Raw genomic sequence first — 16061 nt, 5'->3', positions numbered from 1 at the left:
TTAACACCTTTGACGTGCCCATTTTGAAAGGTTTAATCGAGAAGGAGAATTGCTGCTTTCTTAATTGAACATGGATGCTGTTAGTCAAGAAAAGACAAAGTTCTGCTATCGAGTTGAGTACAGTTCATGCACAGGTTCCTGTAAACATTAACCACTTTTATCAGAGCTTTGCAGTGTGCCGAATGGTTTAGCAAAGAGAATGTGCCCAGAAACACAGATGAAACAAACGAGTCCAAGGTCAAAAGGATGAGACCGTTTTTATTTTATTAACTTTTTTTTCCCCCCTCACCATTTTTTTTTAAATGCCACATGTTCCTTCCTGAGTCTCAATGAATTTGCACAAGTCGATTATTAATATGGTATTTTATACTGTTTCCTCGGTACTACCTGTCCTTGATCAGTGCTACAGGACTAACCAATTTAGTAGAGATGATTTGTTCAAGAACAATTTGCATTTCTGCTTTTTTAGGTCTAACCAGAAATACAAATGATAAGGTGAACTGGATAAAGAACCGTTGTGGCTTTTGGCTGTGGATCATTTAGAAAACGCTTTCCTTTTTTTTTGGGGGGGGGGGAGGGAGGAGGAGGCAAATAGTAAGAAATAATCACGCATCTAAATTCGCTCTTCTGCACATTTGTGAGGAAAACTTGACCCTTTGGGAAGCAGTTATTTTGCTTTAGAATTTTGATCGTAGGAGCCATCTTTGAGGGTTTAGGGATGGGGTACAGACACTTGGAAGAAAAAAAAATGGAGTTTTAACAAGCTCACCTAATATTGAGCAGACTCCTTGAGTGTGGCCAGGGAGGGGTCATTTCTGTTGTGTTCAGCACTCCCAATCATTTTGAAAAGTTGGCTCCTATGATTTTGATTATTGTTATAACTTCCATATTCTGAACTTTACATTGTATTTTTTTTTTCTGTGTTAGCGTTTAGGATTTATTGTCCTCCCCAAGTTAAAGTTGCCATGTTGAAAACTAAACATTCATCCCTGATGACTTGAAAGAAAGAAGCCTCGAGTCTGCAGTTTTTGCGGTTTCCCCTACCGGCTGTTTTTCGGCCCTGTACTGGGAGCACAGGCCGGAGTTGTCTCTGCGCGTGATGGATGACACCTCGTGCAGTAACTGAGCCGCGTTGTCACTCAGCCGAGCCCTGATGGCTGGGTGGGAGCGCGCTGATTGGTGCAGAGGCACCGGGGGGAGGGGGGGAGTTGTTGCTGGGAGGAGGGAGCCGGTCGCGGGTGCTCTCCTCGTACTTTGGCCTGCATCTTTGTGCCCTCAGCCTTGCGGGAGTGGGGCAAAGTTGGAGGTTAGGTAGAAACAACCGAGTATATGAGCTGCAACCTCTTAGAAGATGGCCTGTTTTTTATTTACCTAAGCGGAAAGCTTATTTGGAAGAGAAGAAAGTGCTTTGAAATATTAGCTGCATAAGATCACCACTACTAAGCAAACATTAAAAAAGGAACTACAGTACAGTACTTTTCTATTAGTGAACCATAGAGATGTTTTGCTTCAGCTGAAAAATCATGTTCTACTTTTTTCACTGTGACCAAAGGGGGAAGAAATTGTTTAAAATGCACATGAGACATTGTAGTTAGCATATACTGTATAAGATTTAGAAATGTATTTTAAGCCATTATTTCACTGACTCACATTTTTGGTTTCTATTTCATTTTCACAGTGATCTTGTATTGATGATGGGTTTTTTAAATTCCATATCTGCCTCTTAACAGAGGTTTAGCATTTATAGAAACAATTCCACATGTTACAATACTTGAAAATCCAAATAAGGAGCCTGGAGATTAGCAAAAATTATTTTGAAACCTAAGTATGTTTTTCATGCTGTAGAGTCTGCAGTTGAAGCTACTGAGCTCTTTCTCTGACAACCCCCCCCTTTCTGAATCTGCATCAGTGCTATTCTACAATACTTTTGAAGTGAGAGTAGGTAAATGAACCTGCAGTACCCCCACCCGCTCTGTTTCACTAAGTACTTGTAGAATGATTGATGATTTTTAAGGAAATGAATTTTTTAGAAGCTAGAATTTGGGAAGATTCATCTGACAGGGCCAGTGTGGTACCAGATGTTCTTTTTTCAGAGTTGTGGAGGTGGCATAGCAAATAAGGTAGTGAAAGTGCTAGTCTTTGTACAGTTTCTGTGGGTTGTGTAAGTCTGTTTTCTTTCTTTGAGCTTGCTAAATTCAATTTTTTCTTCCAAGCATCTGTACCCCATCCCAAAACAAATACAAACTGAAATTGTTTTGTTTACTGTTTCTCCATTCTACTCCCCTTCTCCCGCATCTTCCTCATTTTATGCTTCTTGCACAGTCTTTCCCTTTGCTCAGTCCTTCATACCCCTCAGTCTTCCTGCTCATTGGTCCATAACACAGGTTTCTAGAGAGAGACTGCTTTACCTAAAAAAAATCTTTCTAGAATTCAGGCCTAGATTCTCCCTCCCCCCCCTATTGAGGAGGGAGGTAGAAGGGAGAAAGAGGGGGAAAATATCCTGATGGTTTCAGTGTGAGAAGTAAGAGCCCCTGAATAGACCCTTTTCTACTTTTATGAATGAGCCATTTGTTACCGAGGGCACAACTGTTGGATATAACCAGCTGCAGCCCCCTCTGCCTGGGACCAGAATCCGTTAAGAAACTTTTTATACACATATTTTTCAGACAACTGCCTTTTTTTTTCTTCTTTTATTTATTAAATACTACAGTTTAATTCATAATGATAGCGACTGAATTTCCTACCTTTTTTAAAATAATATTTTTTGGGGTGTAAACTAACGAATAGAAAATGTTCCCATCCAGACCCTCAAATACACTTTTTTTCTGTGAAGTTGCATGTAGAACTGACTTTGCGGTACACTAGATGAATAATGTTGGGTTAAGGAGAAGGTTTGATAGGGTACAAGGTATGATTGGCAACAGAAAACTCCTGGTAATTCTGGTCTTCATAGAAGGACATGATGAAGGTTTGTATTCCAGAAGATGGTTTATTTCAGTAGTTATGCAACAGATTAAATATAGGTTTATAAGTATAAATCATGACCCTAAAGAGTCTAGAGACCTTATGTACAAACTTTTTCATATACAGAATTGGCAAAAAAAAGCCCCCATTAGTACATAGTCCCCTAAATGGATATGCAGCCAATAGATAAAGGTAAGTAGGAACAAGTGCTCATTGCAGCAAAACATAGAGACATGATGGCAGATAAAGACCAAATGGCCTATCCAGTCTGCCCATCCACAGCATCACCCTATCCACTGTTCCACGTTTTCTTGAATTCAACATAGAAACATGATGGCAGATAGTCTTTGTCTCTACCACCTCTACTGGGAGACTATTCTATGCATCTACCACCATTTGTGTAAAAAAGTATTTCCTTAGATTACTCTCTGGCCTTTCACCTCTTAACTTCATCCTATGCTCTCATTCTGGAGCTTTCTTTCAAATGAAAGAGATTTCATGAGCATTTATGCCACATAGGTATTTAAACATCTCTATTATATCTCACCTCTCTCGTCTTTCTTCCAAAGTATACATATTGAGATCTTTAAGTCTGTCTCCATACACCGTACAAAGACTACCAACCATTTTAGTAGGCATCCTCTGCCCAACTCCATCTTGTTTATATCTGTTTGAAGATACGGTTTGCAGAATTCCACACAGTTATTCTAAATGACGTCTCACCAGAGACTTATACAGGGGATCAATACCTCCTTTTTTCCTACTGGCCATACCTCTCCCAATTCATCCTCGTATCCTTCTAGCTTTCATTGTTGCCTTTTCAACCCATTTGGCTACCTTAAGATCATCACATGCTATCACACCCAAGTGTGCTCAGTCGTTCTGCAGTAATTTAGGATCAGTGTTTGCTACCCATATGCTAAAAAAATATAGCATTTATTTTTTTAGGGGTGGGGAGTGGGCGTGCTAATTGGTTAGCACATGGGCATTGCCTTGCGCTAATTGATTGGTGCAGGTCTAGTGTGAGTCCCTATAGCCTACAAAATATATGGTGGTAGGGGCTCGCGTGCTAATTTCCATGCACTAATAAATTAGTATGTGACCTTTAATAGGGAAAATAGAAATATCACCCATTTTACCCTAGCAGTAAAAAGTTATCTTAGCATGAGGGAATTACCTGCTAAGGACGTACTAAGGCCAATTTTTTAAAATCACAGTTTGGTAAAAGGGCCTTGAGGTGACTTGCACAGGGTTGCCAAGTGTGTCCATGAGAAAAGCTGTTCCTGGTTTCCTTTTAATCTTAAGATGTTGACACAGAAAACCATATAGTAGAGCTGTGTGCTGATGGCTGAGCGCGTGGCTTCTACAATGAGGTAGAAAATATTCCGTGGGTGATGCAGTAAGCTTCTTAAGATAGAAATGCAAAGTGTGCTAGACTCTTGCGTACTAATCGGGGAAACCTGCTGGACACATGCGCACAAAGGTTCTGCAACAAGGGCGACTTCACTGTGTGCGTGTATGAAGAAAATGAAAGTGCCATCACACCTGTGGCAGGTTATTCTGTGCATCAATATTAGTTTTGCAAATATTTCTTGCACATTAAAATTTCCACAACGCCGATATTTTATGTGCACAGTGAAGTTGTTTTTACCTCTGGGCGGGTTGTTACTGCTTTCTTTTTAAAGCTGCAGGTGCTTGCTATGGTCACTGAAAAAAACAGAAAAGAAAAAAAACAAACCTAGCCCAAAAACTGGCAATGAATTTCTTGCATTGTGTGTCTGTTAAAATTTTCTATTTACCCCTGTGTGTTGTGGCAGAATATCTAATGGCCTCATTATTGTTCATTTTAATATGCTGTGAAACCACGTGCACCGTGTGAGTTAATGCCTCCACTGAACCTCTTTCTGCACTCTGTGCACATTAATTTAAACATACATCTCGTGGTAATTACACGCTTGTGCTCATGGTGGCTTTCTGTATCAGCCCAGGAGTTGATTGAAATATTGTGGCAGGTGTGTGAGACATTTATTTAACTGTCCCATATGTTAACTTTTTTTAACAGTTTTGCCCATTCAGTATTGTGTGTGCTCTGACGGTAGCTAGCATTGGAAAATGCAACTTGATTTAAACAAATAAAAATTGGCGTCAAAGTCAGAATGTAGAAGAAAAACCCAAACCTTCAGCCATGTACACGCTAGATGCTGAGGTTTAAGGAGCCTGGATGGTGCTTTTAGGCCTAATGAAGGATGTTTTATCAGCATTTTAGGCCTTTTATATTGGGGGTAATGTGTAGGCAAAAGGTCTGGTTTGGGTTCTAATCTCTTTGTTTGTTTTAATTTTTCTTAACGCGTTTTCAACAGAGCAGTCATAAGTTAAAAACCTGACCAAACAGTAACAAGACAGGGAAGGAGGTGATCTTTAGTTATCTTGTTATGCAGATAGCATCCTTTTTCAAGAGTGCTGGTGAAGTTCCTATCAGCCAGCTTGCAGTTGGGTGCTATCTGCTAGTGTTTTTAGGAATTGATATAAACGAGGTAACTTTTTCATGTTAATTTTTCTACTGATTTTTCTTTTTAATGCCTTGCAATTTCACTTGCTCTCAGACCTATAGACAGCACTGCCTAAAACGTGATGTTTGGCTGTTTAAAAAGGACAGTGCAAAAAAAGATGCCAACAGACATCTTGGCCCCAATACTCAAAACACCTTCCGTGCTGGTAAGACTCGTTAAAGCAGTCTTACTGGCATGGAAGTTCAGCTTCTGATGCACAAAAGGATTCTCCGTGGCTGCTACCAATTCTCTTAGCATTCACCGAGAACCCTATGCAAATGAATTACAAGAAACTCAGTATTCTAATAAACTCTCCTTGTAATGCACTAAAGCGAATCCCCCGCCCCCTTTTACAAAGAAATTTTTCTGACAGCTCTGGAGCTACTAGTAGTTGTTGTGTATGTGTTGTGCACTCACACAACAGCTGTACCCTCCCCAAAAAGATTGCAGCCACCGTTTTCTCCCTCTGCCCAGCTCTGGAGTCTCGATCAGCTGAGAGCTGGTAGAGGGGAGAATGACAGCTGCCAGCTCAGTTGATTTCATGGCTTCCCCTGCTGGCTCTGGAACCATAATCAGCTGATCGAGGCTTCCACTGCCGGCTCCAGTGCAGCAACCAGCAGGAGAAACCCCAGTCAGCTGACTGCAGCTCCAGAGCCAGCAGGGGAAGCCCCAGTCAGCTGACTGAGGCTGCAGAGCTGGCAGGGGAAGCTGCGAATCAGCTGATTCGGCAGCCATTGCTCTCCCCTCTCCTGGCTCAGCTGATCATGGCTCTGGAGCTGCCATCAACTGAACAGAGGGGGAGAATGGCAGCTGCAGGCAAGAGGAGGAGCTGTGCTTAGTGATGTGCTCTTCTGAGCAGGCGCCGGGTACAGTTTCTCTCCTTTTAACTGGGGCTGCTCTGCACAAATAGCTAATACAAATAGATAATTTCTATGCTATTATGCTGATCATCACCTGATAAGAAAATAAAATCACTCTGAACTCATTGTCAGAGCATTGAGCATCGAGGCCCTTATGGAGATTTTATTTATACGAGGGTCATTTCATAAATAATGCACAGGTTGGCAACATAGGGGAGTGGATGATGCAATTGCAGTAAATCTTGTTTCACTTTCACTTCAGTGCTTGAAGCAGCAGGACATGCGCTTGGGAGCTCTGTAGTGTAAATAGTGTGAGTGTGACAAATGTGAAAATGGAGGCTGCAGGTGTCTCTGGTACTGTGTCTGTTGACGATCAGAGGTCGTACATTAAGATTGAAGCTCTACGTGGCAGAAATCCACAGTGCGTTACGTAGGCAACTCGTTTTCGGAGTGGTTGTGTGAGCATAGATGATGATGCAAGACCAGGAAGGCCGAAATCAACAACCGATGAACGCTGTGTGAATCTTGTGGCTGATGCTCTTGAACAAGATCATGCGACATGCGAGGAACTTTCTGAAAACACAGGGATTCTACCAAAATCAGTATACCAAATTCTGACAAATGATTTAAAAAAGAGAAAAATTTCTGCACGATGGGTCTCCCACTTCATGACTGCTGAACAGCAGCAGAGATGTCTGGACAATGCAACCATGCTGAAACAAAAATTCAACGTTGAAGCTCAGGCATTGTTGAGTCATATTGTTGCTATTGATGAAATGTGGGTCAGAGACTTTGAGCCGTAGTTGAAATGGCAGTCCAATGAGTGGAGAGCTCCATCTTTCCCACGACCAAAAAAATTTTGACGAGCTCAATCAAAAGTCAAACAAATGATGATTTTTACTTATGATCATGAAGGCATCATCATCATCACAGACAGTGGATAGGAAACAGAGAGTGGGGGTAAATGGACAATACTCGGACTGGAAGAATGTCACCAGTGAGGTGCCGCAGGGCTCAGTGCTTGGACCCTTATTCTTCAACATATTCATAAACGATCTGGAAATGAGTACGACGAGTGAGATGATCAAATTTGCGAACGATACAAAGTTATTCAGATTAGTGAAAACACAGGGTGATTGTGAAGATCTGCAACGCGACATAACCATGCTTGAGAAATGGGCAGCGACATGGCAAATGAGGTTCAATGTGGATAAGTGTAAGGTAATCCATGTCGGTATCAAAAATCCCATACACAAATACAAGATGTCCGGGGCGGTACTTGGAGAGACCCCCAGGAAAGAGACTTGGGAGTACTGGTCGACAAGTCAATGAAGCCATCTGTGCAATGTGTGGCGGCAGCAAAAAGGGCGAACAAAATGCTAGGAATGATTAAGAAAGGGATCACGAACAGATCGAAGAAGGTTATCATGCCGCTGTACCGGTCCATGGTGCGCCCTCACCTGGAATACTTTGTCCAGCACTGGTCGCCGTACATGAAGAAGGACACAGTACTACTTGAAAGGGTCCAGAGAAGAGCAACTAAAATGGTTAAGGGGTTGGAGGAGTTGCCGTACAGTGAGAGATTAGAGAAACTGGGCCTATTCTCCCTTGAAAAGAGGAGACTGAGAGGGGACATGATCGAAACATTCAAGATAATGAAGGGAATAGACTTAGTAGATAAAGACAGGTTGTTCACCCTCTCCAAGGTAGAGAGAACAAGAGGGCACTCTCTAAAGTTAAAAGGGGATAGATTCCGTACAAACATAAGGAAGTTCTTCACCCAGAGAGCGGTAGAGAACTGGAATGCTCTTCCAGAGTCTGTTATAAGGGAAAACACCCTCCAGGGATTCAAGACAAGGTTGGGCAAGTTCCTGCTGAACCAGAACGAACGCAGGTAGGGCTGGTATCGGTTAGGGCACTGGTCTTTGACCTGGGGGCTGCTGCGTGAGCGGACTGCTAGGCGTGATGGACCACTGGTCTGACCTAGCAGCGGCAATTCTTATGTTTTTATGTAAAGTTCCATGTGGAAGAAATGTCACAGCAGTGTATTATTGTGATTTTTTGCAAAAAATGCGCAGAAAAATGCACAAAATCTGACCTCATCATTCTTCACGACAACGCTCGCCCGTACATACGGAATGTCATCATTGAAGAACTACGTGAATATGGCTGGGAGGTTTTACCTCATGCTACCTACAGTCCAGACATGAATCCACCAGACTTCGACCTTTTTCCAAAGTTGAAACATGGACATCGTTTTGCATCTCTAAAAGAGCTTTCTTGGGCCGTCACCCGAGCCATTCGGCAACTGAGCAAAAACGGTGTTTTGGATGGAATAATGAAGTTTCCCGGACGTTGGGACTCAGTCATTGCAAAGCAGGGAGACTATATTGACGGATTGTAAAGAAATACTTGGAAAAAAAAATAGTGTGCATTATTTATGAAATGACCCTCATATTTAATTCTCTATACTGTTCTCCCAGGGGAACTCAATATTAGTTTACATGAATTTATTCAGGTACTCAAGCATTTTTCCCTGTCTGTCCCTGTGGGCTCACAATCTTATCTAATGTACCTGGGTCAATGGGGAATTAAGTGATTTGCCCAGGGTCACAAGGAACAGCATGGGTTTGAACCCACAACCTCAAGGTGCTGAGGCTGTAGCTTTAACCTCACCATACACTCAGGCAATGTCTCCAAATGGGTTAGTTTTGTACATACGACAGCAATGAACCTCATTCTTAGGTCAAGGTAGATAGAGTATGATATCAAATTTACTGCTAAAACTCACAGTAAAAATTTTGTTTCAGAGATAGTGGGTTATCTTGGTGAAATGTTATTTTCAGTAAAGCTATTTGAATTGTAGCTGGTTTTTCTTCTGTGCCTTTTGTTTAAAAAGTTGGAAATGGCGTCTTTTCACGCTCTCAAATGCACATTAATTGCATTCATCGTGTTTTCATCTCATCAGTTGTATAACTGTCCTGAGTAAATAGGCTGCTAAGCATTCTGAACAAACAAACAAAAATTCTGGTACCTTACAAACAGGAAATGGCAAATGTGTGAAAACTAGCAGCTGATAAATCTAGGGGACAAGCAGAATCGGGGTTTTACCTCACCTTTTATTGTAAACTCTGAAGGTCACCTCTTTTTTTTCCTCCTTTCAGTTTAAGAACTATTACACTAGCAAGTAACATCAATAGTATGGTGCTTTGTCAGTTGATTTCTCTTCCTTATCCTCTTTCTTTCAGTTCACTCAGAACCAGTGCTGGGATCCTGACACCAAAAGCCTTCCTTCACAAGTAGCCAGCTGTTTTTTATGCTGTTTTATGGTAATCCTCCTTTCCACTCTTCCTAGTTTTAAAAAACTGGTCATTGCAGCCATGCTGACTGAGGCTGGGAGCACCCAGGCAATTTTCAGAAGCCCATGTCATGAATGCTTAATCTAGCCACCAGGTGTCATCCTTTAAAGATGACCTTGACTCTTGTCTAGGGGCTGTGAATGCAATCTTTTCCCATTACCTGAGGTTAAGACTCTGATCCATGGCAGAGGGAAATGCTGTTGAGCTACTAGTTTGGCCCTAAAAATGTGATTAATTTAAAGTACCATTTATATCCTGCTTCTATCCTAAATAAGTTCAGGGTGGGTCACTACAAAGCAAAAAATACAATTTAGAACATAATTTTTAAACATGGCTTACTAAAGAACTAGACTCAAAAGAACTTTAAGTAATCGTCATCATCATCCTCTATAAAAAGCCAAGTTATTTTAAAATTTTCACATAAACGGTCTATGGTTTTGTTCTAAGCAAAGGAATATAGAAATCTCATGCTATTCTTGCCCCTTCTCCCCAGTAAAAGGAATCTATTTGCACATATTAATCTACAAACATTTTACTGATGGACAATCGAGCTGTATGAGGGGATGCTGAAAAGTTCTCAGCCCAACCAACCAACTATGGCCAGGATTCACTAACCTGCCCGATTGGGCCCGATCCGGGCAGGTCCGACAAATTCAGCAAACTCCAACATGCAGGATCATGCTATAGCGATCCCCGAGCATGCGCAGACCATCTGTTGATGGTCTGAGCATGCGCGGGACCTCCGGGCTGTCAGAGTTGGGTTTTTTTCCCCCCTTCTATTTTTTTACACTGAGCACAGCCAGGGAACCTGAAAAGTGCTGGACCTCAGGGCCGGCATAGATTTTTTAAAAATAAGTGATCAAGGAACTTTTGGGTGCCCGTGGTTTTAACCCACTTAAGCCCGTGATTTAAAATCACACGCTTGCAGTGTGAGGAAGGGTGGGAGAGTTAGGGCAGGCAAGCAGGGTATTGGGGTTCGGGGCTGCAGGAGATGTGGGGCTGACAGGGCAGAGAGCAGGGCTGCAGAAGGCAGGGCAGTCGCAAAGGGCTTCAGTGACTGGTCCTCAGCAGTCGCTTTTTTTTGAACGGCCAGCTCAGTCAGTGTTGCAGGGTTTTGTTTAGTGAATCGCATCCCTGCCTACTTTGCATGCCGTTGCCCTCATTTGCATGCGCGGATCGGAGGCTGGTCGGAAAACAGGTAAGTGAATCGGGCCGGGGTCGCAAACCGATCGGTACACGATCGGTTTGCTTTGTGAATCTAGCCCTAACTTCCTAAATTCTGAGCGTTATTTTGTCACTGTAGCTGAAAAAAGTTATCTAATTTCATTAAGTGCCAATTTTCAGAAACAAAATTCTGTTTTTAACATTGTTTCATTCTCTTCTTGGGCTGAGAACTGTTCAGCACCCCCTCATAACCCCCCCCCCCTGAACATAGTGATCTTTGTGGGATATGGACTGACAGACAAGTGCCTTAGTATTTTTCAAATTAACTCCATATTATCCTATGAATAATAGTTAACCATTTAAATCAAACTTGTATCTAAACTGGCAGCCAATGAAGTTTATGAAGTGTCGGTGTTGTTCTTTCCCATCTCTCTGTTCTTTTACTTTTGCTGCAGAATTTTTTAATTATTTTTTTTAAGGTGATGCTACTGTAATAAATGGTGCCCACTTTGCTTTTTTTTAAAAAAAATTGTTAAGCTGGAAAGTAAGATCGGAAGAAACAGCGGAATTGAGAAAGGCAGGACTTTCTTTCAAGTATGCCACTTCCTGCTGCTGTTTGCTTCTTTCAGCTGGTGTTTTGGTACAATTGTTTGCACCTTGTTCTGTTTTGCCACCTTTGACTTTGTTAGTAAAGCTGGCATGATTCATGGGATCTCTTTTTCCTAAAAATGGCTATCAGACATTACCAGATTTTCTCTCCCTTGAAGTTTGACCGAACTTGCCAACCTTTTTTGGTCTTGGCGATGTTTTCGTTCTCCATTGAGATGATTGAGCTTTGGTTTCTACGTCATAACCGTAAACCCACGTCACATCACCTGTTATCACTTTATCAAAAATGTTTCGTCTTCATTTGCCTGCTCGAGAAGATTCTGACGCGGTGGTTGTTCTGGTTGTCAGTCATCAACTGTGGAACAAACTTTGCCACAATGCGAGACATCCCCAACTTCTCTGTTAGAATGTTGTGGCATGAACCAATGGAGATGTTATATTTCTCTGCCAATTCTCTAACAGTTAAGTACCGATTAGCGCACACAAGAACCCTCACTTGATCAACATGATCATCGTTAGTTGATGTCAATGGTCTTCCAGTTAGCAAATCATCTTCCACTGATTCACGACCACTTTTGAAGCTTTAATATCATTCAAAACACCTTCCACGACTCATGACATGTTCCCCATAAGCAACGTTTAACATTTCATAAGTTTCTGTAGCAGTCTTATCCGATTTAAAACAGAACTTCACGCTGTAGCACTGCTCGTTGAGGTCGCACATAATAAAAAATAGCTAATCACAAAAACATATGTTCACATAAACTGCTGTAGCTCGGAGACAAAAACAGGTATCAACAAACGGAAAAAAGGAGGTTACCTGTGAGGTTTCCAAGCTACTCAACGCCGCCTAGTGCGTCTCAAAAGAACTTCCCTTTGGTGCACAATTCAAACTGTCCTGGAAATTTTTGAACAGACCTCATAGTTTGGTCTTTTTTTTGTTTGTTTGTTTCTAAGATAGTATGCGTCTGCTCTTCTAGCTTGTCTGGCTTCTTTTTTTTGGGTGCATGGAGTCTCCCAAGAAATGCTCCCTGTTCAAGACGTTGGACTGGCATAGCATCTCTGGGTCCTAAGGGCTTGGCTGGGGTTTTTTTTCATGAGGAGGGTTTTTCTTAAATACTCGAAGTGGGAACATATGTATTTTGTGAAGTTTGGGTGGGGGGCAGTTTTGCTGAAAAAATAAAAAGTTAAGAGTAAAGCATGGCATAACTGTTATCCAAGGTTCATGATAAACAATGATGCAGGACCCAGTAGCCTTTAAGTTTTGGTACACTACCACTGTTGGTTTACTGTTTACTTAATATTTTAAGATTGATGTGCTTGGTGGTTAATTTGTGCTTGGCTGTTTTTCTTCCTCCTCTCTTTTATGTTTCATGCTCAGTTGGAACTATTTATTTATTTAGTCATTCAATTTCCTATACTGTTCTCCCAGAGGAGCTCAAAACAGTTTACATGAATTTATTCAGGTACTCAAGCATTTTTCCCTGTCTGTCCTGGTGGTGTCACGATCTATCTAATGTACCTGGGGCAATGGGGGGATTAAGTAACTTGCCCAGGGTCACAAGGAGCAGTGTGGATTTGAACCCTCCTTGGGACTATGATGCCCTGAGCTGCCATAGTCAACCATAAAGGATTTTCCCTGTTTTTAGCACCTCCCTCCCTAGCTAAAACCCAGTAAAAAATACCGACAGTCCTGGGCCAGGATGCACAGACCTTTGTTTATTACAAGATCCCAATAAGCACCCACTCAGGTGAATCTGGCTGGGAACTGTCACTATTGAATCGGTGATTAAAACTACCCTTTCATGGGGAAGGGTAGAGAGGGAGGCCTGAATCACAATTCAGACTTGGGCATCAAACCTGTGTCTCTCAGTGGACTATCATGCTCTTCTTTTCTGTGTATGACTCTTGGGTGAGAAAGGGGAACATGAGCCAAATGGAAAAAAAGGCTTTGGTTTTACCATCTGAATGCCAGTGAGGAGTTAAATGCAGTGTTCAGCAGAACAGGTTAGACCAGGCTTCTCTGCAGCCAGCCATGAAGCTCTGTGTAATGCATGCTCTGAGGCATCCTGTGTAAATCTTACTCCCCTCCCTGACTTTTGATTTTTGTCTAGAAAATCAATTGGTGGAAGGAGGGGCTGGCTTTCCATATGGGGGTGAGAAGTGAGAAGCGGCTTGAAGATGCAGCTGCTCCTTAAGAAATAGCCTGTGCACTTGTTTGTGCCTATCATCCCAGGGAGCAGACGGCATTCTTTCAGTGTGTATTCCTGCCCTCTGTGGGGTTGTGGAGTGAATTTTCTGAGGAGAAAGGGGAGTGGAGTGCACTGTTAGGAATGGGGTGTGTATCTCTGTGGTTGGGAAGTGGGAGTGGGAGGAGAGAAGGAGGCAGGCGCTGGGGATGGACTCTGTAAAATAGTGATTCAGCTGGAGAGGCAGATATTCCTATGAGGTTAATGATTACAACAGAGCTGTGCCTGCATTTAGGAGGGTTTTTGGGCATCTGTGTTCAGATCAGTGTACATGAGATTGCAGAGGGTAAGGTGGGGTGGGGGGTCTGCAGAATGGTAGCTCTAATCGGAGCCCCTGCTCTTCACTTCCTTTCTGCCCTGTTTCTTCCTCCCTCCTCATGCACTGAACATACCATATATAGTAGGGTTCATGCTCGCTATAACACCATAGCCTCTCTAGTAACACAAATTCCTTGGCTCACAGAGAACAGGCTGATAAATGGGATGTGCTGCTTATAACTTAAATATCCCACACCCCTGTTTCCACGTTCTAGGTTGTGGTTTGTGAAGCACATGGTTGTGATAAAGACGGTGTAAATCTGGAAACTAGGGATGGCTAAAAAAAAAAAAAAAGCATCCTTCCTTAGCACAGCAGCAGATGAATCCAGAGACCAGTGGGATAGCACACATCAACCAGCAGGTGGAGATAGAGAAACTTATTGACAGGTGGTCCTATAGGTTGGCATTCCTCCTGTATATCCAGTATGCTCTATCTCCCAGCGGGGGTTGGTCGCTATCCATCTAGCTCCTGAATTCTGGCTGTGCCTACTGAAATTCTGAGGAATATTAATTTCTTCTGTTGAGATTATTTCTCTTCAGGTAGAAAGGGGTGACTGGCTGAACGTTGCCAGCTTTGGGATTTACACCTGGGCCCCCCCCCCCAGTTCCCTGCTCCACCCTCCCCTCCAGTGGATTGAGGGGTTTATTTTGGGCTCTTAACTTTCTTCTTTCCTGGGTTGCAAAAAAAAAAAAAAAAAAAGAGAGCCTCACAGTGTCGAGCTGTGCTGTACTTTATTGTCAGCTTACATCTGCCAGCCCTAACTTCTCTCCTGTTGAGTCGGGCTGAAGTGTTGTGGTGAGTAGGCTGTTCTTTCTCGGGTATCTGGTGCTGGTTGAGATTGTTTCTGACTGTGTAGGGTGCGACATTGTGTTGTTCGTCAGGCTTTCTCCCGCATGGTGTTTTGCCTTTAAAAAAAACAAAAAACCATGGTGGCTGAGGCAGTTAAGCGGTGTTCGCGCTATGGGAAGTGCCGAACACCATCGGGGCGGTGTTCTGGGTGTACAGACGCTATGGCCGAGGATTTGAGTTTGCCGGCTAGCAAGTCTGGGTTTTCCCGCGCTGGGGAAGCGCGGTTGAGTTCCTCTTCACTCGCGGTGGGCCTACCATGCTGCAGTGCACGTTGGCATCTGGGGGGAGTTTGGCGGCTGTTGGCGCTTCTTGGGAGCTGGTGGAGGATGCGATGTCTCTCCAGACAACGGTGCAGGCCGGCCCGGCAGGGTTTGTTCAGGGCACTTTTTCACTGGAATTTGTGATATTGATGCACCGTGCCTTTTTATTGCAGAGCTCTCAGCCTGCACACTCCCTGGATTTCAACGTTTCTTTGCTCCCTTCTACCTTTACTCCTCCGGGGCAGTCTCAGGCGTCGTCGTAGGCTGGCTATCGCAGATGAGGGGACCCTGCCTCAGTTTCCCCCTTGTCTCCGACTCTTCCCGAGTCCTTGGAAGAGGGGGAGGTGACAGAATTGTAGGCGCTAGGTAGGAACGTAGATGATCCTACCACGCTCCGTCTGTTTCACAGGGAAGAACTTTCCTCATTGATCTCTAAGGCGTTACAAGGGTTGAACATCTCTCAGGAGGATCCACTCGTATCTGGATCTGCTAACCCTCTTATGGCGGGAACGCGAAAGTCACCTACAGCCTTTCCGGTTCATGAGGCCATGCAGGAGCTTATTGTGGATCAATGGGACACGCCGGAGGCAGGTCTACAGGTGATGAAAGCCATGCGGCAGTTGTACCCACTGGCTCAGAATGAGCTGGAGAAGTTTAAGCTCCCTAAGGTGGACACGGTCACCAAGAAGACTATCTTGCCTGTTGAGGGCGGTATTGCTCTAAAGCAGTGATTCCCAACCCTGTCCTGGAGGAACACCAGGCCAATCGGGTTTTCAGGCTAGCCCTAATGAATATGCACGAGAGAGATTTGCATATGATGGAAGTGATAGGCATGCAAATTTGCTTCATGCATATTCATTAGGGCTAGCCTGAAAACCC

General features: G+C 43.2%; 1 protein-coding gene across 11 annotated transcripts in view; it reads left to right on the top strand.

The window, feature by feature from the left end:
- RREB1 (ras responsive element binding protein 1) overlaps nucleotides 1-16061 on the top strand; it is a 305141-nt gene that overhangs the window by 85337 nt on the left and 203743 nt on the right. The window contains exon 2 of one of the 11 annotated variants that reach the window (XM_033934746.1): nucleotides 9622-9702. The exons of the other annotated variants lie outside the window; for them this stretch is intronic. The gene's annotated coding sequence lies outside the window, so the exon portion shown is untranslated. The remainder of the gene's footprint in view (nucleotides 1-9621; nucleotides 9703-16061) is intronic. 11 annotated transcript variants of the gene reach the window in all.

This window comes from Geotrypetes seraphini, chromosome 2 (genome assembly GCF_902459505.1).
Source record: "Geotrypetes seraphini chromosome 2, aGeoSer1.1, whole genome shotgun sequence".
NCBI classification, from domain to species: Eukaryota; Metazoa; Chordata; class Amphibia; order Gymnophiona; family Dermophiidae; genus Geotrypetes; species Geotrypetes seraphini.
Note: the sequence above shows the minus strand (reverse complement) of the source record. Positions and strands in the feature narration are given on the sequence as shown.